Raw genomic sequence first — 27,075 nt, forward strand, 5'->3', positions numbered from 1 at the left:
TGACGGGACCCGGAGAAGACCCACTCTATGGGACCCAACTGGTCGCTGGGATTCTTGCAGCAGAAGGTGGTCCCTTAGATAATCTGGTCCGGTGCCATGAAGGGCTGATGAATGAGAAATATAATAGATTGGTACCTATTATACTATTATATCTACACTGCTTCAAAAAAACAATATTGTTCACCAAAGAGTCACCAATATGCTGGTAGCCTCTAGTCCAGGATTTCTCTTGCATACGCAGGAAGCAAAAATACCAAAAAAAAAAAAGAGAGAGAAAAAAGATGGCAGCACCTGAAGGACTAGCACCAGAGTGGTCACACACAAATTGCACAATCTAGCGGCTGCTACCGGTGCACAGTCACCTACCGCACTGGCAGCAACCCATCCCTGCTCTAGGCTATTTTTCACATTAATTACTTCTTTCCTCTCTAGCTAAATCTAGTTTCAGTATTGAGTATCCAACACCAGTTATAGCTCAGTAAAAATGGGAAGCTTAACATTTTAGTATGCATATTTTCCTATCCTCACCCTTCTGAAGTAGATATCATTGGAACATTATCTGGAGTTTCCATTCCTTCGGGAGTTTATTTTGCAAGGACAAGTGAGTCTTGGTCATAGGTGGAAATTCATGTGTATGTATTGTGTGTGCCCCACTTATCTTTTCCAATAGATTATGGAAGGTTCTCTTCATAGTGATATCACTGACATCTCTTTCTCTCAGACTGCATGGCCTACATTAGTCTGTGTAGAGATTCTTCCCACCTACTGAGAAAAGAGATGTTTTTTAGATTGATAATTTCACAAATTCCAGAAGGAAGGGCAGTTGCATTTACCAATTGTGGTGTCCTGCAGTGCTGCATATAAGGAAAAGAAACCCTAATGTTACAACCTTGCCATAGCATTTAATCTAGATACCCCCAAAATATGATTCAATCGAAACACTCCAAGGAGAACATTAGCCATGGTCTAAAAAACTACTGGTTTCTTATTTCAAAGCTAGAAAATGAGTTGGAATCCTCCATTAGACATAAGGGAATGAAGAGTAACATTAAAATTATTTGAACAAAACAAAAATGCACCATTAGCAGTGAAAGGAGCTGGTGGGAGGATACAATTGCTCATAGGAAATATATTGCCCCCAAAAATCTCGGTCCTCATTTTACCCACCTTGGAAGGATAGAAAGCTGAGTCAACCTTGAGCCTACTGAGATTATTTATTATTATTTGTTATTTATTAGATTTGTATGCCGCTCACAGGATACAAAAACAACACAACAACAAATCTAATTAATTAAAAAAAATACTACTAAAATCCCATACATATTAAAATCAGTCAGCCAATTCATTCATTCATTCATTCATTCATTCACATCTGCCATGGATTTTCCAAGGATTCGATCTGCCAAACTGCTGCCAATCAGTGATCAGCAGAAGTAGCTTGCAGTACTGCACTCTAACCACTGTACCACCAAGGCTCTCAGCCTGAAGATTCTATATTAGAATTAGAATTGCTTCTAATAGCTATTTTTTAATAGGAATGTTCAGAATCATCATTGTTGCAGCATCTAAGAGATTTGCACCAGGCACATCTGAGTACTACTTATTTCCCCATTGGTTCCCATTGTGACATTTTGTGTGTGCGCGTACGCTCATGTAATTTAGCTTTCACGCATGCTCAGTAACAGGAATCAGCCCAAAACACATCTGAGGAGCTGATCAGATATGCTTTGAGTGAAGAAATAAAGGTCAGTATTAGCCTGGGGGCAGGTGGAAGGGCCCTTTTTCAAGCAGGGTAAGAGGAGAAACCTTCCAAACAATTTCACTTTTTTTAAAAAAAAAAGATGGCGGCACACATGGACCAGCCTCAGCCAATCCAGTTCAGTGACATCACCAGCGGGTCACTATTGGTTGGGGCAACTCAGTACCAACCAGGAGGAACCCCCCTCTGATGTGCACACAATTTCTAGACTCACCTCTCAAATTCTCAAGCAGACATTTTGCACTGGTACATTAGTAGTCCTATTTTCTCTACCCATGGAGTTCACCTATCTCCAGTGAGACAATATAGCAATAGCACTTAGACTTATATACTGCTTCATAGTGCTTTACAGCCCTCTCTAAGTGATTTACAGAGTCACCATATTGCCCCCAACAATATGGGTCCTTATTTTACTGACCTCAGAATGATGGAAGACTGAGTAAACTTTGGTCCTGCCAAATTGCAGGCAGCCAGCAGGCAGCAGGTGTAGCTTCCAATACTACATTCTAACTACTGCACCACCATGGCTCATAAAAGTATAAAAACCAACATCCAACCAGCACTTTATCCTGAACCTTTTGTCATTGAATTTCTTTGTAGCAGAAATTGAACTGAAGTTACTCTGCAAGTTTGCCAAGCTCCATGGCATTATGTGTATTTTGGAGGACCCATGGTACCAATCTCAGGCATATACCATGGACATGATCAACTTTCTCCAAACACATGTCTTCAATTGAAATAAATGACAATTGAAATAAATGACTGCATTACTAAATGTTAACAGTAGCTCTCACTGCTTTCTCCCACTCTCTTTCATGATGATGATGATGATGATGATTATTATTATTATTATTATTATTATTATTATTATTATTATTATTAATTACATTTGTATGCCGCCCCTCTCTGCAGACTCGGGGCAGCTCACAACAGAGATAAAACAATATGTAATAACAAATCTAATATTAAGTCTAAACTAACAATTTCACATTAAAAGCCTAAAAAACCCCATTATATAAGAAACATACACAAAAGCATACCATACATAAAACTGCATAGGCAAGGGAGGATTAGATTAGATTTAGATTAGATTTATTGGATTTATATGCCGCCCCTCTCCGAAAACTCGGGGCGGCTCACAACAAGATAAAAACAATACATAATAACAAATCCAATACCCACCAATCCAATTACAATTTTAAGCTAAAAATTCATAAAAACAACCCCAGAATATTAAAACACGCATACAATCAATCTAACACCAAAACAGCATGGGCAAGGGGGAGATGTCTCAGTTCCCCCATGCCTGACAGCAGAGGTGGGTTTTAAGAAGTTTATGAAAGACAAGGAGGGTGGGAGCAGTTCTAATCCCTGGGGGGAGTTGGTTCCAGAGGGTTGGGGCCACCACAGAGAAGGCTCTTCCCCTGGGTCCCGCCAGCTGACATTGTTTAGTCGACGGGACCCAGAGAAGGCCAACTCTGCTGCTGGGATTCGTGCGGCAGAAGGCGGTCTCGTATATATTTTGGTCCGGTGCCATGAAGGGCTTTATAGGTCATAACCTAGAATTGTGACTGGAAACTGATTGGCAACCAATGCAGACTGCTGGTGTAACATGGGCATACCTAGGGAAGCCCATCATTGCTCTCGCAGCTGCATGATGTCACTGGCAAACCAGCAACTCTCCTATAGTTTTACAAGTGAATATTTTGAGCCATCAAAGTACAGGCACAAATGAGTCCTGCAATGTGGAAGTTACTTCTGTTATTTCTATCTATTGAATGAGCTGAGGTGGCGCAGTGGAGTACTGCAGGCAGTGAGGGGCTCCTATGGGAATGGTCAGGAACGTAGTTCTGGTAGCAAAATTTGGAGCTCCACCCCAGAGCACCCAATTTGCACTGAATGATGTTGAAACAAAATGCATAAGCCACGCCTACAGTGTGGTAGTAAAAATTTTGGTAGCCCATCGCTGACTGCAGGCCACTAAAGTTGACTGCTAGATCTGCAGGTCAACAGTTCAAATCTCATCACCGGCTCAAGGTTGACTCAGCCTTCCATCCTTCCGAGGTGGGTAAAATGAGGTGGGTAAAACCCAGATTGTGGGGGCAATATGCTGGCTCTGTTAAAAAAGTGTTATTACTAACATGTTGCAAGCTGCCCTGAATCTAAGGAGAAAGGTGGCATAAAAATGGAATAGATAGATAGATAGATAGATGGATGGATGGATGGATGGATGGATGGATAGATAGATGATAGATAGATAGATAGATAGATAGATAGATAGATAGATAGATAGATAGATAGATAGATAGATAGATAGATTCAGTGAAGATGTACATTCTACATATCAAGATTGCTGGATCCGATTCAGGCAGAATTGATAGCTGCCTTTTTATTGGACTGTTGATTTTATTATGGTTCTTATTATATCAGCAATATAATAACTACATTAGTTCCACTGAGGTGTACAAATTATAATGTCCATAAGTAAATAAAAAAAATATTTTATTATAGCCAGTTTGGTCTAGTGCTAAAGGCACCAAGCTAGAAATCAGGAGACTGTGATTTCTAGTTCCAACTAAAGAATGAAAGCCTTTGGTTGACTTTAGACCAATCACTCTCTCTCTCTCTCTCTCAGCCCATCTCATTTCACAGGGTCATTGTGAGGAAAACCGGAGGAGGAATTTGATATGTTTGCAATTTTGAGTTAATTAAAAATAATAATAAAGGCAGAATAAAAATAACTATTAATTATTTTATTTCTAATTTCACATATTTTTAGTTTCATATTGGTATTTTATTAATACTCCCACTAACAAAAAGAGCTTTAAACAAATTCTTTTTGAAAGAGTTTTTAAAACTCTTGTTTTGTTTTGTTTTAAAGAAAAACCCCTGTGGTTTATTGTTAGCTTTATGGCATGGTGTGAGTGAAAACATTATGGCAGATTCTGTTGGCACTTATCCCACCAACAAATTGTGAAGCCAGACTAAAAGGAACATAATCAATAGAGTATTGGGAAGTAATATGAAGCAAGATATCTACAGGTTATTTACATCTAGTTGTGATTAGAGAGCTGGTAGATTTTTAATGAGGCATCTTTCTCCTTTCAAGATTTCTCATGTGCTTTCCTCGAAATTACTTATATCACTCTGTGTTCTGACACACTGCTGACCCCTATCCTCTTTAAAATGTCAGCTCTTAAAGTGGTAGGATTGAACTCTAAATTGAGGTTCATCTTCCTACCTCAAAGACACACTGAGTAGGAGGCTAAGTTGGATTCAGTTTCTTCTTCTTCTTCTGAAATATTAGAGTCTCAAATAAAATGGCATTAGAAGTGATTAGATTCTGAGTAGTTATAGCATGGAAGTACTGTTTTGTAACAAACATTTGCAAAAGAAAAGAGAGTGAAGAAATGTGAGTGTTGTTATTATTATTATTATTATTATTATTATTATTATTATTATTATTACTTAGATTTGTATGCCGCCCCTCTCCGAAGACTCGGGGCGGCATACAAATCTAAGTAATTCCAGTATACAGTTTAAGAAACAGCTTTTTGGACATTATTTCTCCCTAATTGTTTATTCAGAATGTTAATTCATCCATCCATCAATCCATTCATTCAATTTTTATGCCATCTAACTCTAACTCATTCTGGGTTGCATAAAAATTGAATAGATAAAAAATTGTTATTATCCTCCACTCGCAACAGAATACACTACGCAACTAGACTTACAATTCTAGTTTTAGAAAGCTTAGAACTATGTCACCTTAAACACAACCTAAGCATAGCCCATAAAATCGTCTGCTACAACATCCTTCCCGTCAGTGACTATTTCAGCTTCAACCACAACAACACACAAGCACACAACAGACACAAAACCGCTCCAAACTCGACTGCAGGATATACAACTTTTAGTAACTGAATGGTTAATGCATGGAATTCACTACCTGACACTCTGACCAAATCCCAAAAACTTTACCCTTAGACTATCCACTGTTGACCTCACCTGATTCCTAAGAGGTCAGTAAGAGACGTACATAAGTGCATCCGCGTGCCAACTGTCCCCTCTCTTAATGTTTCTCTTACTAGTATCATGTCTATAAACATTGTAATATCTTTGTATACTTCCAATATGTATTTGACTAAATTAATTAAAAAATAGAGAATTGAGTATGTTCAGTTACAGTATATGGGCCATCATGAAATGTTTTTGATTATACCTAACTATTAAGCAATTCACGTTTCCTACCTAAGTTGCCAAAATTTATGATTTTTATTAACTGCATTTTTTACTATTTTTATTTGTTTACTTTAAAATAGTCATATCACTGCAATGATGATGTTACCTAGTTTGATGAAATGAAATGTTTGCAAAGAAAAAAAAAGAGTACCAAGGAACTCTCAATCATATCATGCTTCCCAGAAGTTAAGGGGAATCTAAAACAAGCCAATAATGCAACAGTTACAAATATTATTTCAATTTACAGTACAAAATTACACTTTACAATACAGAAAGAGCAGCAAAAATCACATAGAGCAATCAGATAACTCATTTATTAAGCAAACATAGAATTGACAAATTAAATATGGGATGCCTTCATAAACAAGAAGCTCTTTACTAACTTTAGAAAAATCATTATATACAGCCATTCTTTACACCTGAAAGCAAATTCGTAAATATTAAATACAGTTACAAAAAGTCTTCTTCTACAGCCTCAAATAACATTTCTCAATATTATCTAGGATATATAAGAAAAATGTTAAAGATTATATCAATAGGTAGAGTGGTTGATTTTGGTTAAAGTAGTCCTTTAGTTATCCTGGCCCAAATTGTTCTAAATATTATCAAAATAATTTTTTCTTCCCTCTACTTCAGTGTTTTCCAACCTTGGCAACTTGAAGATATCTGGACTTCAACTCCCAGAATTCCCCAGCCAGCGAATGCTGGCTGGGGAATTCTGGGAGTTGAAGTCCAAATATCTTCAAGTTGCTAAGGTTGGGAAACACTGCTCTACTTCATCAAATCAGCTTTTCCTCTTAATAGGCATTGTGAGTGACAGATGTTTCCCATTAATTTACCTACCTTTCAACAGCAAGATCTCCAAACGTGGCTGGATGGGGCTGTATTCTTCCTGAAAGACTAAGTCCAAAGGCTAAAAATACTTCTTGATCCTCAGCTGGATTTTCAGATGATAGCCAATACACAAAGCAGTTTTGCAAAATAATACTGAATGTGCAGCTGTGGTTATTCCTGTGCCAGTTGGATTTGGCAGCCATTAGCCAAGATTTTGTCACAATGTGCATTCTAGGTAAAGATACTCTTCAAAATTGTCCAAAAATTGCAGTTGAGGCTAAATATGGCTGCTAAATTGCTAAATAATGCAGAATAATAATAATAATAATAATAATAATAATAATAATAATAATAATATATTAGATTTGTATGCCGCCCCTCTTCTGAAGACTTGGGGCAGCTCACAACAACAATAATAACAATGTTACAATGGAAACAAATCTAATATTAAAAAACAGCTAAAAAACCCATCATTTAAAAACCATACAAAACACACATACCTGTTCTGCCGGGCTCTATGGTATGAGTCTCCCGAAAATTCAAGGGTACAAATTTCAGACACATAAACACTTGAAAGTTCAAAAACAATGTTCTTTATCACAAAAATTCAAAAGAAACAAAGCACCCTTTTTGTATTGCAAAGAGCACTCGTCCCAAAACAACCTGGTAGTCTGTACAATCCACTTAATCAGTCCTTAAGTACTTAGCTAGCAGCTGTGAAGGAACGTCACAGCCCTCCTTCTTCCACGAATTGAAACACACACACTTTGCTCTGCTTAGGTTTCAAAGTTGTGAAAAATCAACAAAGAAAGTCCAGAAACAGCAAGGCACGGTCCTGAAGAACAACGATCAGATAATCTTCCACAATGTCCAAGCCAGCACACTGCTATTTATATCAGCAGCTCTAATTACTGGAGCCCCACCCAAACACAGGTGGCCTCTCTTATCTCCTGTAATATTTCTTCAATTGGTCACTTCGATGCATAATTCTGCACATGCGTGGGTCTAACACTTCCTCATCCGAATCGACCGAAGACAATGGAGATTGGCTTTCTGGGCTGTGTGCCAAGCCCCCCCCTCTTCCAAGTCACCCCCACCTTCTTTGTCATCGTAGGAAACTGCACTACCTGACTCTGGCGGCAATAAAACAGGCCTATGACATGTTGATGTTTCCCCTGCATCCACCTCCACATTCCTTGGGGCAGGAGCTAGGCCAGAGCGAACCACAACACATACCATACATAATATTTAGATCAAATGAAACACTGTGCAGAAAGACTTGCATTGTATGCTAAATACTTTCCAATAGGGTGTTATTAAGGTATACAAATGTTTTTTGAACCTTACTATCTAGCTAACTGTCCTCTTCATTTGGGAACCTCCTGGATAGTAATATCTGTAGAGGACACCCTTCTGAAAATACCCCTACTTTCAGAAGGGTCTCTTCATCAATCATTCATGTTAGATCAGAGGTGGGTTCCTCCAGGTTTGCACCGGTTCTATAGAAACAGGAGCAAACTCCTGGTGATGTCACAATGATGTCACTGAACCAGTTCTGTCAGTGCTGGTCCATGAACACTGCCATCTCTCTTTTTTGGAATTTTTTTTTCTTCTGCACCTGCACAGAAGTTGAGTTTCTTGCACTGTGCATGCATCACCATCTTGTTTTGAATTAAAAAAAAAAATTCCAGCACTGCGCATGCCCATGTGGAGCCACGAGATGCGACCATGATGCTTGGTCACAAGGCACAGCCACGAGGCACAGGAGGAAGCAAACCAGCAGCATGATAAATTAGAATCCACCCCTGTGTTAGACCAGTGTTTCCCAACCTTGGCAACTTGAAGATATTTGGACTTCAACTCCCAGAATTCCCCAGCCAGCTTATTGCCATGGTTGGGAAACACTGTTAGATGATAAACTAATAAAATCTTCTCTTTAATTTCTAAGATCTGAGATGTTCTACTTGTCTGTAGAAAAACTACCAAGCCATTTTTTTAACCAGCCCATTAAGCATCATATTATTTCATTATTGGTGTTTTCCTTTACTTTTTTTTTCATCTTAATGTTATTTTATAAAGGAAGATCACCTGGATGTTCACCCTGAACACATATTAAGAATGAGAAATCAGGAATATGCAAACATGCACTCACATTTTTGGTGCAGCTGGGCAAACCGGTAGGGAAATTGTATGAATCCCATCGCTGTTTATGATAACTGCTATGTGCACAAAACTGGAAGACTGGAATGATTCGTGTAGAAGTAAAACAATGAGAGATAAAACCTCTTACTGACTTTTTGCATGAAACAGGAAAAAAATAAATTATGCTGGATGATTTTTATTATTACAAAAAAATAGAAATAAGCAATGCTGTAAACCATAGAGTAAAATTTTAATTGACATTAATGTCTATACCATTGTTTCTCTACCTTGACAACTTTAAGATATGTGGACTTCAATTCCCAGAACTCCTCAGTCAGTATGTTAATTGGGGAATTCTGGGAATTAAAGTCCACATATGGTCAAGTTGCCAAGGTTGAGAAACATTGGTCTATACCAGTGTTTTTCAACCAGTGTGCCGTGGCACACTAGTGTGCCGCGAGACATGGTCAGGTGTGCCGCGTAGCTCAAAGAGAGAAAGAAAACAAGAGAAAGAAAGCAAGAGAAAGAGAAAGAAAGAGCAAGAGAGAAAGAAAACAAGAGAGAAAGCAAGCAAGAGAGAGAAAGAAAGCAAGAGAAAGATAACAAGAGAGAAAGAAAGCAAGAGAGAGAGCAAGAAAGAAAGAAAGAAAGAGAGAGAGAGAGAGAAAGAAAGAAAGAAAGCAAGAGAGAAAGAGAACAAGAGAGAAAGAAAGCAAGAGAGAGAGCAAGAAAGCAAGCAAGAGAGAGAGGGACGGAGGGAAGGTGGGAGAGAGAAAGACATAGAGGGAGATAGGGAGGGAGAGAGAAAGAGAGCAAAAAAGAGGAAGGGAGAGAAAGAGGGAGAGAGAAATAGAGCGAAAGGAAGAGAGAGAATTTTTTTGTCCAAACTTTTTTTAGCCCCCCCCCCCCCCCCCCCCAAATGTGCCTCATGGTTTTGTAAATGTAAAAAATGTGCCGCGGCTCAAAAAAGGTTGAAAATCACTGGTCTATACCATCTTTTTAAAAAAATCAAAAATCATTTCTTTACATTCCTTTTTTCCTTTATTTTCTACATTTTTATCTTTGTTATTATCTTCTTTTTCTCTTCTCTTTTTCTTCTAAATATTCGTTCTTGTTCCTTTCATCTTTTGACTTAAATTTTAACACGGTTATATTTTTAAAAGAATCTTACAGTTTAGTTTAATGTAAGGAATGGTAGCAAAACTCACTGATTTCCCCATTAAATTTTAAAGTGATCCTTAAAATTTAATGTCACATTCATGAATTAATTGCCTTTAGAAAGTACTGTATACCTTGCAAATTCTTGCCATGTTCTGATTGGTTCAGGAAGCTATTGCTGATCACCATTATGTATAATGCACATTCTGCATTGTAACTCCTGCCTGTGAACTTATATGGATCTATAGGGAATACATGTATGCGATTAACCTATCCAGCCACTGGGTGTGACCGTTGCTCTACACAAAAGCTAGGAAAGGAGTGAAATCTCTGAACAGGGGGAAAAAATCTATTATTGGAAACAAAACTTTCAAGATCAGAATGTCATCTTATTTGCATTCTTTTACATGAAAGAACAGTAGTATTAATCAGCTCGGAAATAAAACACCTCAAAATTTCGTCATGATACATTAAAATGCTAATTATGTTTTCTAAAGGCGCTCTTCATTTTTTTCACCCCAGCTGTTTGTATCTTTATTAACAAAAATGATGGCAGAAAGTAATTTGTTACTTTTATTTAGGCCATAATGGCAAAAATGAATAATCAACATATACTTAAGTGTAACCTTCTTGAAATGAGGAAAATTAATTGATCAAACAATTTGACATAGCTAATTATAGAAATGGATGTACATTCCAATAATATCAAACCACTTTAAGATTGTGTGTGTGTGTCTGTCTGTGTGTCTTGAGACAAAAAAGGGAGACATAAATATAAGTGCATACGTACATATCATATATAAATATAAGTGCATACGTACATATCATATATAAATATAAGTGCATACGTACATATCATATATTGAAAAATCTGAATAGACTGGTAGAAGTGGTTGAGAATAGATGATAGTTGGTAAAATTAGATAGTAGGGCTATCTTGTAAATATTACTAATAATGTCAAAATAGGATGTTTATCTTCAAAATAACAATCCTGTAAGATATATTTGGCTGTGTGTGACTAGCTTATACCATTTACTGAAATTGAGAGTCAGTGAGGGTTTGGATCTTCAGCTTCCGGTTCAAGTCCACCAGAATAGAATAGAATAGAATTTCATTGGCCAAGTGTGACTGGACACACAAGGAATTTGTCTTGGTGCATATGCTCTCAGCATACCTAAAATAATAATAATAATAATTTATTAGATTTGTATGCCGCCCCTCTCCGAAGACTCGGGGCGGCTCACAACAAGATACATTTTTTTCACAGGATTTTTTGGAAATGGATTGTCATTGTTTCCTTCCCAGGGCTGAAAGTGATTACTCAGCTGCTTTGTACCTAAGGCAAAACTAGAACTCACAGCCTTCTAGTTTCTAAAGAGTAGCCTACTCTTTAACCACTACACTAGCTTTCTATTTTTATTCTGTGGAGATGCAATATTCAGTTTTTTTGCTTGCTGTTTTGAGTGCTGCTCAGCCCTATAATATAAAACAAGTGCCATTGGTGGTAATTAATACTAAAATTTTCATGGTTTAATATATAGCTTTCTTTTAATGGTCACAAGCAAACCACTACGAGATGGCTTAAAACCTTAGTAGAGAATTATGAGCACACAGTAAGATGAAATAAGAAATAACATGCTCATGAACAAATAAGTAAAAGGTTAAATAAATCTAATCTATAATCCTGGACGAGACCAGGAAATAAAAACTAGTGACAATTGCCAACCCACAAACTTAGAGAAAGCAGAATCACCCCCCCCCCCCCCCACCAATTAGATACAGAGCAGTCATTTCTGACTATAGTAGAATCTCTGGTCAAGACCATAATTCATTCCATAACTTTGATCACAAACTGATTTGGTCACAACCCAAAACTAATTTTGGAAATTTGGTGCTTACAAAAAAAAAAATGACATGGAATTGGCAGCAGGAAAAAAAATAGTGATTTTTTTTGGGGGGGGGAACCCAATTTGGTCACAGTCAGAAGCATTCGTGACCAGAGGTTCTACTGTATGGGCTTTTATAGCTGATATCAGGTCTTGCTCCAGAAGATGTTAAAACAGTGTGGAATACAATATAGTTATCCAGTTTCAATAAAGGGAGGATAAAGTGTGGTAGTGACCATTTGAAACAGTTGAAAATTATTTTAAGTTCTGAAGTGTGTGTATATTTTCCAAAACCAGTAGCAACATAAAATATTCTGAGCCCCTAGCTAAAGGGTGTTAAACTCACAGCCTGCGGGTCAGATGCACCAAGCACTGGCTATGCCCAGTTTAGCGAAGGAGGGAAAGTTGTGATACATGATGCCGCTGTGACAGTATGAGTTTGACATCCCTGCCCTAGCTCATCTCCAGTTGTTATTTATTTTAATCATATATTTTTTTTGCAAAAATGTTTTTAGTAGGTTTTCTTACTGTTCTGCCTGACTGGCTCAGGCAATGCGTAACAGTCCAAGGAAAATAAATCAAACACACACATGCTCTGCTAATCAGCAAACTTGTATTAAATAAACAAAAAAGGGTTACTCAAAACAGTTCTTAGTGTCTGAAAACAATGAGAATGCAAGGCTTACTTCAGCCACATACAAAAACACAGGAAAAAACAAACAAAGACAACCTGGAATGAGCAAAGACGTTTCAGGAGTCCTTTTGAATCTTTGGAGCAAACAGCAAGTCCCAGAGTTCTCACCTCCCACTTGTCTGAGAAAGCTGGGTTGAAAACTCCAACGGCATAGAACAGAAACTTCAGAGCAGGAACCACAAAATAACACAGATAAACAGCCACAGTTTGCCTTGGCCTTTGTTCCCTTTTATCCCTTTAGCCCTCATTAAGGGAACCACACCCAGCCCTCAGTTTAAGAACCACACCCAGCCCAGGTGCTCCTATAATGACTTGTAATACTCCTTAAAATGATCCCTTCTTTGCATAGCTCTTCGGCTACGCAGATCAATATATTGATCTGCAGAAGAACCCAGGGACGAAAGACTGTCTGCCAAATCCCCTGGGCTGTCTACTGAATCCTGCGTCCCAGTGGCCTCGTCCTCCTGGCTGTCTGCCATGTCTTCCTTTGTGCCGCGTCTCTCCCATCTGTGGGAGCAACGGCTGGCCCAGGCCCAAACACAACACTTACTACCAGGGCTAAGTTGCCATTTATGAGATAAGCTGCCAGAGAACTTGCCTTCCATCTCTTTCTTGTTTAGGTTTACCCTACTTTCCCAACTTCCTACAATTATTAAGACAGTAAATAGAAAACTATGGCATTGACAGGAAATGCCTATTGATGTTATTTTTTTGGGGGGGGGGATATCATTGATGCACTGCTTTTTTTTTTAGGCCAGTATAGTTTTTGCTTCTGAAGAGTCATTCTTTGTAAACACATACCAAGTTATGCCACACCAAGCATTACACTATGAATTCAACAAGCAAGAGACTTTGCATGTAAAAAAACCATAGAAATAAAATCTGAGTGTTAACCAATAACCAAGCACATAATCTCTCAATACTACAATTTAAGGACAAATGAGCCTCCCAAATAATACATATAATTGGAAATTCTGGGAAACATGTTTGATAAAAAGCTATATTTTCTGTTCCAACTGAGCCTTAACTTTCTTCTGGTTATAAAGTATGCAGCAGATACTGAACCTGCTTATTTCCATTTGAATTTGTTGATAAATAGTTTAAGATAACATACATTACCTTTATGCTGCTTTCTACACTTTGCTTTGTTGAACTGATCACAAAGATGCTGCCTTTTGCCAGGCCAGGCCTTGACCCATTCATGGTAACACTGTCTCCTACCATAGGATGGTCTTCATTTCACAAGCTCTCTTGCAGCTTGGGTACCTTTTAACCAGCCATTTTTCAAGGTGAATATGTGGTTGTACATACAAAGCTGGTGTGATCCCATAACAAAGTAGGTATCTCCAATGAATGCTTAAACTACACAAATTATATCCAGAGAACAATTGTGATTTGGTTTGAAGGTCATGGTGACATTTAACCATCTTAATCTGACATGATAGCATTGAAGTGCTTGCTCAATTAGCACAAGAATAGGTCATCTTGACCAAATGCTGTGCAGGTGAATGGGGAGAAATTAGCTATCAAGGAGTTAAGCAAATGTTATCAAAGTTTATACAGGGCAGGACAGTTTTAAATTGTTCTCTTGGCTGAGCCTGTAGATTGGGAAGTTTGGAATGAATATGCATTTGGCCTATATTAGGATTGATGTATGTTATATATAAAGATTGCCATGTATTAGGATTGAGCACTTGAGATGTTCTATTTAAACATACTGAAACTCTGTCTATTTTTATATCGAAAACTTAATGCTAAGCTAGAGAAATACAAGCTATACTTTATTTATTTTTTATTTAGTCCAATACATAATACACATTGAAGAGAATAGGTATGTAGTAATATAAATAAAGAAAAGAATAGAAGAAAAGTTATAAAAGTATAGGTGAACATATTTGAAAGGAAGAAAAGATAAATGAGATAATGAGAGACAATTGGACAGGGGACGGAAGGCATACTGGTGCACTTATGCACGCCCCTTACTGACCTCAAAGGAACCTGGAGAGGTTAATCGTGGATAGTCTAAGGGAAAAATGTTGGGGGTTAGGGGTTGACACTACTGAGTCAGGTAATGAGTTCCACGCTTCGATAACTCGGTTGTTGAAGTCATATTTTTTACAGTCAAGTTTGGAGCGGTTAATATTAAGTTTGAATCTGTTGCGTGCTCTTGTGTTGTTGTGGTTGAAGCTGAAGTAGTAATTGACAGGTAGAACGATGCAGCATATGATCTTGTGGGCAATACTTAGATCGTGTTTTAGGAGTCGTAGTTCTAAGCTTTCAAGACCTAGGATTGATAGTCTGCTAGTATACTGAAGTGGAATCTTTTGTAGGATATTTTCCCTTTACCCAGAATGAAAGCAACTGACCCAGCATCATCTAATGTTGCTGTGAAATTCTGCTGGCAGAGAACAGGGTTGTTAGACAGCAAAATTTCAGACTGCATAATAGGCCAAGGAGGCCTAGACTGATGTGCTGCATAACCCTTAATAAGGAGTGTCAGAAAAATCTGCTGGTTAGGTGGCAGCTTGAGCAGACTTTTAGAAAACAATAGAAAGACAGAAGGGTGTTTTTCTTGTGGAAATTGCAAAAATTCCAAGGGTTTGCTGAAAACTGCTGTAGCAGGTCACTTCTTGTGGAGCCTTATTATCACATCCTCAAGTTTTCACCCAACAGTGAATGACAAGCTGAGAGAACTTTCGAGTAGTTAAAAGGAATTCGCCTTCAGCAAGATGCTTTGCTTAAGGTTGCCCTCCTAAGCATATTAGATGCCTCGGTGGAAACGCTGATGAGTAGGATACAGATAAATGCCTAATTGCATGTCTGCTTCACAGGAAACTTGAAAGCACTGAACATTGCCTCTTGTTTTCCTGAGAAGAGACCAAACAAATGTTTTGACCTGGATATTGAGGCAAACACTGGAAAAAAGTATGACTTTAGAATCATCTGCAATCAAAATATCTTTTTTAAAAACCTGACAGAAAATAGCCCATTCTTTATCATATGGCACAAACAGGACAGAATACTTCTAAATACAACGCAATCATTTTCATGTGTGTGAAATAGAGGAGATAGAAACATAGAAACATAGAAGACTGATGGCAGAAAAAGACCTCATGGTCCATCTAGTCTGCCCTTATACTATTTTCTGTATTTTATCTTAGGATGTATATATGTTTATCCCAGGCATGTTTAAATTCAGTTACTGTGGATTTATCTACCACGTCTGCTGGAAGTTTGTTCCAAGGATCTACTACTCTTTCAGTAAAATAATATTTTCTCATGTTGCTTTTGATCTTTCCCCCAACTAACTTCAGATTGTGTCCCCTTGTTCTTGTGATCACTTTCCTATTAAAAACACTTCCCTCCTGGACCTTATTTAACCCTTTAACATATTTAAATGTTTCGATCATGTCCCCCCTCGCACTGGGTGTATGGGAGGCAGCACGAGGGAGTCACCACAATGAAGTGGCTTATTCCCTCTCCAAGCGCCCAGAGAAAGAAAATGCATTGTTCACTCTGGGCTGCCAAAGCCTCCTTAAGCACCACCAAAAGGCTCCTCTGGCAGCCCAGAAAAGCCCAAGATGGCCGGGATTAAAGGGGGAATGGCATGAAACTGGCCGGGTCTTCATATCACTCTCAAATTTCCTGGAAAATTTTTCTGGCCTCAGGTTCTTAAGTAGAGGCAAACAAATCTTGAACACCTGGTTCTTATCTAGAAAAGTTCTTAAATAGAGGCGTTCTTAAGTAGAGGTACCACTATATAAGGTAAATAGATGCGGTTTATTTCCACAGACTTTCTAGCCATCTGTCCACACACACATACACACAAATATATACATGCTAAGGATGCTCTGGACCAAACCATTCCTTTATGCAAGGAGTATACTTCCAAATGAAATATTGGGGTTTGAGTTATAGCAAGAAGAAAAAGACTAGAGAAATTCCTCTCTTCCACCCTTCTGTGTTTTCCCCCCTTCTACAGCCAGTCTGTCCTTAAACAGTTGTAAACAGCTGAGAAGTAACCTGAGCCCAAAATAACATACACAATAGACTGCTAATGCTCTTAAATTCTGCATAAATGTTAAGGATTATTATGATAACTTCTTGTCCAAAGGGAAGAACATTTGAAGATTAAAATTTATAGAAAATATTTGGAGAGTATTTTGGCAAAGGAGATCATCGTATTCAGATTTTCTTGCACATTATTGAATTTATCTCTGAATAGAACACCTAGTGTATCTTTCAATATACTGTACTACAAATCTATATCAGAGATAATCTCTGGTAAGAGCAATCTGTTATTCATAAAATTCTCAAAGTCAAGTGATCTCTCAGGACAATAAAGCCTGATAGATGCATTCCAACTCTCCAGTGACTGAAATTTGTTTTGTGTGTCTTTCTTTCTGGGAGTTTGCATTGTCTTGTGGCCTTTTTAATGAGAGATCAGTTAATAGAAAATTTCATGGAATTTTAAAAAACTACTTTGACAGATACATGTCTTCATTTGTTACATAAGTATGTATTTGTACAGGTGCTTCTACATATTAGCATAGACAGATTTTTTAAAAATATTAAAAAGAATGCAATGTAATAATGATGAAACGTATGATACAATCTATAACAAACAAATGTAGGTTTTAGCAATCATTGCCACTACTTCATGCTTCTCCGATTCTCCTGATTTTTCCTTTAACATTTGGAATGAAAATAGCAATCCTTAAATTATCTTGTGTTTTGTTGTTGTTTTTCTAAAAAAAATGTTCTGTTGGATAAATATGAATGTTAAAGACACAAATATTGGAGCTGGCTGAAAGGCATTTAATTTCAAAGATCACTTCCAAGAAATATCTCATGAAGCAAGATCCAATGTTTAAAAATGCCTTCTTCCAAATGCTATTGAGGGGTACCCATGAATTATTTCATAATTATCTTTTAAAAAGCAGGTTTTTGAGTGGAATGCAAAAAGGGGGGGAGAGGAAGGTGCCAACTTCCAGCTGTCGACTGTTTTCATTTCCTCAGAGTCTTTGGATGACTGTAGATGAGGAGAAACACTAATCAATCAACAATGTAGACTTCTGGGGAACAATGGCAGATAGAACATAGCTGTGTGATAGACAAGATGGTGGCCTGATAAAAGAGAAGCCAGTGAATTGATCAGCATCTCAGATCTCCTCTCTGGATCAAGGAGAGGGCTAAGATTATCCATAGGTTTGACCAGTAGTGGATTCTAAAACCCATTACTACTGGTTCATGCTCGCACGCTTGCGCATGTGCACGCACAATGCTTCTGCATATGCGCAGAAGTGTCCCAGGTTCGTGGGTGGAGCCTCCCGACATCACCGCTATCAGTTCACAGAACCAGACCAAACTGGGGGCAACCCACTGCTGGGTTTGACCCACACAAAGTAGCGTATCTCCATGAAGAAATTAATTAAAAATAGTGATATCCAGCAGGTTTGAAAGCTCTAGGAATCTAGGGAAAATCATCCTGACTAAGCCATAGTTCATCACTGTCAGACATTAGAGTCACCTACTTTCTCCCTTAACTATTTCAGAAGGTTGGTATTAATGATTTTGCGATTAAGAACCTTCTGAAGAGCAGGTTTTATCACATTGGGACAGCTTCTTTGTATCCTAGATAAAGGAAGTTTTAGATCAGTTTAATGTGGTAGAAGGCAGTCTTGAAGATAGTCTGGATTGGTGTAATTTGGGTGTACCTTGGCTGCATTCTGGACCAACTGTAGAGTGCATTGCAACAATCTAACCTGAGGTGACTAGGGCATGAGTAACTGTGAGAAGAGTGTCCTGATCCAAGTAGGGTCACAATTGGTGCACTAGCTACAGCTGTCAAATGTTGGTCTAATCTTAGCTGTGAAACTAGGAGGACACCCAAATTGTGAACCCATTCTGAGGGGGGCACTCTCAACATGGTATTCCTCTCAGGGCAGTTGAGTAATGATCTGAGATTAAGGGGCTTAGAAATGTTGCCTTTGTCATGGTCAGACCCTTTTCTACTGCGGCTTGATTTTAAGGCCCCAATCCTTCCCCGCAGGGAGGTAGAACTGATGCCTGATGGATCCAAAAGATTTTCAAAGGGCGCTACGGGTTTTGCCAGTTTTGCTTGTACACAGTTTGGCAGAGTCTCTTGCTGCGGCCTGGAATACAACTGCGACGGAGGCTCTAGACCAAATTGCGCCTTTGCGACCTCTCTGTGGCAACAGACCCTGAAGATCTCCTTTGTTTACTGATGAACTCTGGGGGATGAAATGCCAGAAGAGAGGTCTAGAGAAGTGTTGGAGGAAAAGCAGATCCAAATCTTACCAAACACTTGTAAAAGCTCATATGGAGATTTACAAAGTGGCTATCAGATCAACAAGACATGCATACAATATCGGCCTGATTCTGTTTGCAGAATACCACCCAGTCACCCTGTTTAGGGTGACTCGCTCCCTCCTTAATCAGGGGGGAGTTGAGGAATCCTTGCAGGGTAGTGATGAGGATTTTAACAGGTTTTTCACAGATAAAATCGCTCAGATCCAGACTGACCTAGACTCCAATTGGAATGCAGTGCCGGCTGACAATGAGTCAGTCGAGGTGACAGGGGCTCATTTTAGTCCATCTGTTTAGAGTGAGTTTGACCTGGTGACACCTGATGAAGTGGATAAAGCCATTGGAGCTGTGAGTTCTGCCACCTGCTTATTGGACCTGTTTCCCTCCTGGCTGGTTTTGGCCAACAGGGAGGTGACATGGAGCTGCTTACCAATGCTTCATTGAGGGACAGGTCCTTCTTAGCCCGGCCCTCTGGAATCAGCTCCCCTTGGAGATTCATACTGCCCCACCCTCCTTGCCTTCCAAAAAATTTTAAGATCTATTTATGCTGCCAGGCCTGGGGCCATTAGATCCTAGCCCCCTGACCAATGAGTGTTTTATTGTATTTATGGAGTGAATGGGGATGAATGTTTTTTTTAAATTATATTGGAGTTTTTAAGTTCTTTTAGTCATATTAATTGGATTTTTGAGATGTATACTGTTATGTACTTTGAAATGAGTCCTCGGAGAGGGGCAACATATAGATAGATAGATAGATAGATAGATAGATAGATAGATAGATAGATAGATAGATAGATAGATAGATAGATAAATAAATTGTTCTGTCTAGGTCACTCCAGAAGCTATGACCAACCCAAAAAGATAAGCCAGACACACCGCTAGAATCCAAACACAGTTTTATAATGGTAAAGAGAAAAGAAGCCAACAGAAAATGTCCTTACAAATCAGGAAAACACTGGAACTCCAAATAGATACATGAAGGCAATTGTTCATACAGAAACACAGGATCCTTAATGCCAAGATGAGGCTGTTGAGATAACAGACATACACCTCCCACGGGTCTTCAAGACTGCTGGGCCACGAGCCAGGAACAGAAACGCTGAGACAATGCATATAACAGCAACTCCACGCTGATAACACTCCACACTGCCGAAAGAGTTTGCCTGCCCTAATAAACCCTTCCCTGCTAATGAGGACCACACCCAACCGCCTGGTGTTCCTCATTCAATGCTGATAATATTTATTCAATTGATTCCTCCTTTGATCTATGCATCTCTGTCGCATACTAATGACAGCTTGTGCTTCGTCATCCAATGACTCCAGAGACTCTAGAGAATCCAAGCTACTGGCTTGAGAGAGCCCCTCCCCAGGGCTCCCAGGCCTTTCTTCCTTGTCACTTTCCTCTCCGCTTTCATCCTCCCCCGGGCATGGAGCCAGCAGAGACGCAGCTGGTCTTTCATCTGACTCAGGCTGAACCACAACATACATACATACATACATACATACATACATACATACATACATACATACATACATAAATAAGAGTTGCAAAGCAACTAGACCCAGAAGGTTATAGAAAGAAGGTAGAAGGGAGAGATGTAGATAAAGGGAGGGGAGTGTAAATAAATTAGAAAAAACAGACTGATAAATAGTAGCATAAAATAGATGCGACAATAGGATATTGATTCATGATATATTGGATAAAAATGTATAATTATGTGTGTTTGATATGTTTTATGGTAAATGCATAGATGTATATATGGAAACTGGAGAGAAAAATAAAAATAAAAAAAGATTGGATGGGAAACATAACGCATCAATAACAAATAAAGCTTTTAGTTCTTTAAAAAAAAGGAAATTCAGTACATTACAAGAAATTGTACAAAGCCTATAATGCTCAGTACAACAGAACGTATCTTATCCCTGGAAACCCAAAGCTTCAGAAAGGAAAATGGATACCAAACATGAACATGTGCTGAATATCATCAGAAACCATGTACCTTTGAGGAATCTCCAAATCTAAGAACCATAAACAACTTGTTAAGACACACAATTACTGAATAGCACTAGCAGCAAGTGCTTCCCTTGATGAAACAAAGAACACAAGGCAGCAATAAAAAAAGAGCTGCAAAGCAACTAGACCCAGAAGGTTATTTTAGAAGAAGTAGGGAGATGAAAAAAGGACATGCTTGTAACAGTTCAGTTCTCATATCAAGGATCACTGCTCAAGGCACTTCCCCGGCATTATAAATTGCTAACGGTTTACTCTGCATGCTGGAAGCAGCTCTCATTTATTTTGTAGCAGGCTATACCCTGTTGATTTAAAAGCTAAACACAATGCTATTTGTTGCCAAATACATACTAGAAAATGGCATAATTCTTCTATAATAGCCTCAACCAAACATAACCCTTTCTGACTGTCAAATTTTGATTTTTCCCCTTTTATGTGTAAATTGCTTCACCAGCGTAACCAAAAACTACCATCAGTCGCAGTTTGTTCTCAACATAAGTTATAGTTTCGTATTTATTTTCTTCTTCTATACTAGTTCAAGGTGTTTGTTTGTATATCTATCCCCAATTCTCAGCAGTATGCAAATTATCACTCAATATCCAAAATTTCACATGTTGACGAAACAATGGTTAGGATCATTCAGTAAATATATGTAAATATATGTAAATATATGCCAGAAGTTCAAACTGGTTTTTGAGGAAAGGGGTTTTATTGCTCATTTTGGATAATTAAGAAAGCCAAAGCATAGCAAAAAGAAGTCCATATTGCCCATGTTGATTATAGAAAGGCCTTGTACTGTGTTGACCAAGTAAACTGTAGAATGTCCGTCAGACAGATGGTTATGCAATATCTTCTTTAAAACTTCCAGTGTTGGAGCATTCACAACTTCGGAAGGCAAGCTGTTCCACTAATTAATTGTTCTAACTGTCAGGAAATTTCTCCTTAGTTCTAAGTTACTTCTCTCCTTGATATTACAACATTTCATTGTCTTCATGAAAAATTAAAAAACAGGACAAAAGAGACTGCATCCAGATTGGGGTGAGGCAAGGCTATACAGTCTTTCTCCTTATTTATTTAACCTATATGCTGAATAACTATTAAGGGAGTCCAGAAGAAGAGAGGGAATGGTTTTAAAAAAGGAAAGAAGAAACAACAATAACCGATGCTATGCTAATGGCGCTAAACTTCAAAAGAGACATTGAAACTCTGGAGAAGGTGCAAAAAAGAGCAACCAAGATGATTAAGGGATTGGAAACCAAGACTTACGAAGAGAGACTGAGGGAACTGGGCATGGATAGCCTAGAGAAAAGGAGGGCCAGAGCCGACATGATAGCAGTCTACAAGTATACGAGGGGATGTCACAGAGAGGAGGGGATCACTTTATTCTTCAGGGCACCAGAGGACCGGACGAGGAACAACAGCTGGAAGCTGACCAAGGAGAGATTCAACATGGAGATAAGGAGGAACTTCCTGACAGTCAGAAGGGGGGGAAAAATAAAAATAAAAATTTGCTACCGGTTCTGCGTAACTGACCATAACCATAGGAGCCCATCACTGTACAATATCCACATAATTCCAGAGTATATGGAGAAAACCCCTTAATATAGAAAACCAAACACACATATGTGTGTTTCATCCACCATCAGCAGAAGAGATCTTTTGGTAGGTGCTTATTTTTTTGAGCTTTGAGTTTCTCTCTCTTGCTTCAGGAGGTCCTTTCCCTAATGTTACTCTGTGTCAAATGGCAAAGAGGCAATAATCAGTAAAGGGCATTGTTAACATTGATTAATCTCTTGTGAAAAGACTTAATGATACAAACGGAAAATGGGAATACTCGTGACTTAGTAATCTTCTATATAAAAGTTATCCTTTACTTCAGATATCAGAAAGAATCCAATATTTTAACTTTATGTATGTGCTTTAATAGATCTGTGTATAGATACAATCTTATTCATTGAACTATAGCAGTCATGGTGAATCTTTGGCATGCGTGCCACCAGTAGGATGTGGAGCCATAACTGAGGGCATGCGAGGCATTGCCCTATATCAGCTCCAGTGTACATTCATTTCCGAACTTCCGGTTGGCCCATTTTGCTGTTTTTCACTCTCATCAGGATTCAGGAGGCTTTCCTGAACTCTGGGGAGAGCAAAAAACAGCCCAATGGGCCTACCAAAAGTCTTGATGCTTCAGTTGAGCCTGTGTGCATGCATGGGAGGGGCAGTACAAGGGGATTGTGTACATGTGCAGGTGGCAGTGCGGGGATTGTGCACACACAAAGGGGGAGGGCCTTGCATTATGGGTGCAGCCACGGCATTCACCCATTTGACACCCAAGCTAAAAAGGTTTCACCATCACTGAACTATCGTCTACTATCCTATTTCCAGTGGTGGGCTACTAGCCGGAACGCTAAATTGAGCTCGCCACCATGGCTTGTAAGTGCTTGCAGGGCCAGCACAATTTTGCTTCTGCACCTGTGGATCAAAATCATGCACGGAGCCACAGTTTACTGTGGGGGTGCCTGGTAAAACCTTCTCCATATACTCTGGAATTATGTGGATATTGTGCAGTGATGGGCTCCTACGGTTATGGTCAGTTACGCAGAACCGGTAGCAAATTTTTATTTTTATTTTTTTCCCCCTTCTGGGCTCTGGGTATAGAAACATAGAAACATAGAAGTCTGTTTTTCCTATCGCAGTAAATGGGGTTGAATATGTATAATTTTAGAGGAGCTGTGCTTACGTGTGTGTACATACACTTTATATAGTAGATAATGTATATTTTTGTGTGCCTGTGTGTAATATATATGTAGAAATATAGCATATATACATATAATTAAATAGTATGTTTGGGATGTACAGTAATAGTAAGGGAAATTGTATCTCTGAGGTGAGGCCAGGCACCCTAACCCAAACCCTTGATGTGAGTGGCGTCAAGTTGGTCAAGCATGATCATCAAGCTACTCCTACCTGGTCACATGGCTAGAAATCCACACTCATAGAAACATAGAAACATAGAAGTCTGACGGTAGAAAAAGACCTCATGGTCCATCTAGTCTGCCCTTATACTATTTTCTGTATTTTATCTTAGGATGGATATATGTTTATCCCAAGCATGTTTAAATTCAGTTACTGTGGATTTATCTACCACGTCTGCTGGAAGTTTGTTCCAAGGATCTACTACTCTTTCAGTAAAATAATATTTTCTCATGTTGCTTTTGATCTTTCCCCCAACTAACTTCAGATTGTGTCCCCTTGTTCTTGTGTTCACTTTCCTATTAAAAACACTTCCCTCCTGGACCTTATTTAACCCTTTAATATATTTAAATGTTTCGATCATGTCCCCCCTTTTCCTTCTGTCCTCCAGACTATACAGATTGAGTTCATTAAGTCTTTCCTGATACGTTTTATGCTTAAGACCTTCCACCATTCTTGTAGCCCGTCTTTGGACCCGTTCAATTTTGTCAATATCTTTTTGTAGGTGAGGTCTCCAGAACTGAACACAGTATTCCAAATGTGGTCTCACCAGCATTCTATATAGCGGGATCATAATCTCCCTCTTCCTGCTTGTTATACCTCTAGCTATGCAGCCAAGCATCCTACTTGCTTTCCCTACCGCCTGACTGCACTGTTCACCCATTTTGAGACTGTCAGAAATCACTACCCCTAAATCCTTTTCTTCTGAAGTATTTGCTAACACAGAACTGCCAATACAATACTCAGATTGAGGATTCCTTTTCCCCAAGTGCATTATTTTACATTTGGAAACATTAAACTGCAGTTTCCATTGCTTTGACCATTTATCTAGTAAAGCTAAATCATTTACCATATTACAGACGCCTCCAGGAATATCAACCCTATTGCACACTTTAGAGTCATCGGCAAATAGGCAAACGTTCCCTACCAAACCTTCCCCTATGTCACTCACAAACATATTAAAAAGAATAGGACCCAGAACAGACCCTTGTGGCACACCGCTTGTAACCTGACTCTGCTCAGAATACTCGCCGTTAACAATAACTCTCTGATGTCTACGCTTCAGCCAGCTGCAAATCCATTGAACTATCCAGGGATTAAGTCCAATCTTCACTAATTTATCTATCAGCTCTTTATGTGGAACCGTATCAAAGGCTTTGCTGAAGTCCAGGTAGGCAATATCCACGGCACCACCTTCATCCAACACCTTTTGGACATAGTCAAAGAAATCAATGAGATTAGTCTGACATGATTTGCCTTCAGTAAAGCCATGCTGATTTGGGTCCAATAAGTTATTGTTTTTTTAGGTGCTGATTTATCCTCTTTTTGAGTAGAGTCTCCATCATTTTAACTACCACTGATGTCAAGCTAACTGGCCTGTAGTTACTAGCTTCTTCTCTACTGCCCTTCTTGTGGATAGGCACAACACTGGCCATTCTCCAATCCTCAGGAACATCTCCTGTTAACACGGATTGGTTAAACAAATCAGTCAGGGGGGTAGCGATGACAGATCTGAGTTCTTTAAGAACTCTGGGGTGGATGCCATCTGGACCCATTGCCTTATTTATGAAATAAGCCACAGCCACCGTGTGGTAGTAACATTTTTTGCAGTCCTCCACTGATATTTATTATTATTTATTTATTTATTAGATTTGTATGCCGCCCCTCTCCGCAGACTCGGAGAGGGGCGATATTGTGTAACTGTCTCCAAAAATGGTATCAGGAAATATGTAGTACCTTTCCTGGTGGGTAAATGACAACACTAATTTCTAGCCACCCATTGGACACAAATCATATTTTAGGATTTCTATAGACAGAAGATCTGAAGCTGGGTCTCTGATCAACACTTCATAAATGTTACTTTGCTAACTTCATTTAAATGTTGTAGAAGTTGCAGACAATATGTGGTCCTCCTAAAGCTGACAACCATTGTATTCCACTTCATAGAGCCAAGTTCAAAAACAGAATTAAATTTTTGTTTTATATGTACTCTAATTTGTAAGATAAAAGCCCCCAGGAAATTTTCAAGTGTTTGCCAAAAAAAAAACCTAACAACTTGTCAACAATTAGTTATTAACATTCAAACAGTTATACAAAAGCAAACTCCATGATGTTCCAGGTATTTAATGGAAGGTTCCTTTTTCTCTACAAAATGCAAAATCAGCTACTTCTTTTGGTCATAGAAAAAGCTTTGTAGCAGACATTTTAGTTTGTAGCTGATTATGCCATTAAACAATAAAAAAACCAAGATTCTCTCTGTGTGGCGTCTTAGCCAGCATTATTTTATTTGAACCCTGTTATTAGTGCCTCATTCTTTTAAGTCTTTAATTCGCCCACATAATTAGTTAAAGAAAATAAAGCATCTCACACTAAGAATCTTTGTCTAAAGAAAGTTTATATTTTACATACAATATTATACTATTTGTAACCAATGAGATGGTGACATTTGTTGTACAAGCATGGAGTATAAAGTGAATCTGTGGACAGTATATTACACGGAAGTAGTTCTTCTTTCATCTTTTGTACATTTAGTAAAAACCCAGTGACCCAAAGTCTTCTCAAGAACAACAATGCTGCCAAAATAAGTCAAGCCAGTCAGGAAAAGCAGCCATGGAATGTCAAAGACACATTCCAAAAAAGGAATCTGCCCAACTTATTTTTATATTTATATTCTATTTAATTGGATTTGTATGCCGCCCCTCTCCGAAGACTCGGGGCGGTTCACAGCATATATGAGAAACAATAAGAAGCAATCCAATTAATAATACATTATAAAACAATCTTAAAAATTCTAATTTAAAAAACTTTCATTAACCATTCATTCAACAATCATACTAAAAGCATTCATTGGTTGGGGGGAAGATCTAGAAACCCCAGGCTTGGCGGCAAAGATGAGTTTTTAAGCTCTTTCGGAAGGCAAGGTGGGTGAGGTCAGTGCGAATCTCCAGGGGGAGCTGGTTCCAGAGGGCTGGGGCCCCCACAGAGAAGGCTCTTCCCCTAGGTCCCACCAGCTGACATTGTTTGGTCGATGGGACCCTAAGGAGA

This window comes from Erythrolamprus reginae, chromosome 1, assembly GCF_031021105.1.
Source record: "Erythrolamprus reginae isolate rEryReg1 chromosome 1, rEryReg1.hap1, whole genome shotgun sequence".
In the NCBI taxonomy this organism is placed as follows: domain Eukaryota; kingdom Metazoa; phylum Chordata; class Lepidosauria; order Squamata; family Dipsadidae; genus Erythrolamprus; species Erythrolamprus reginae.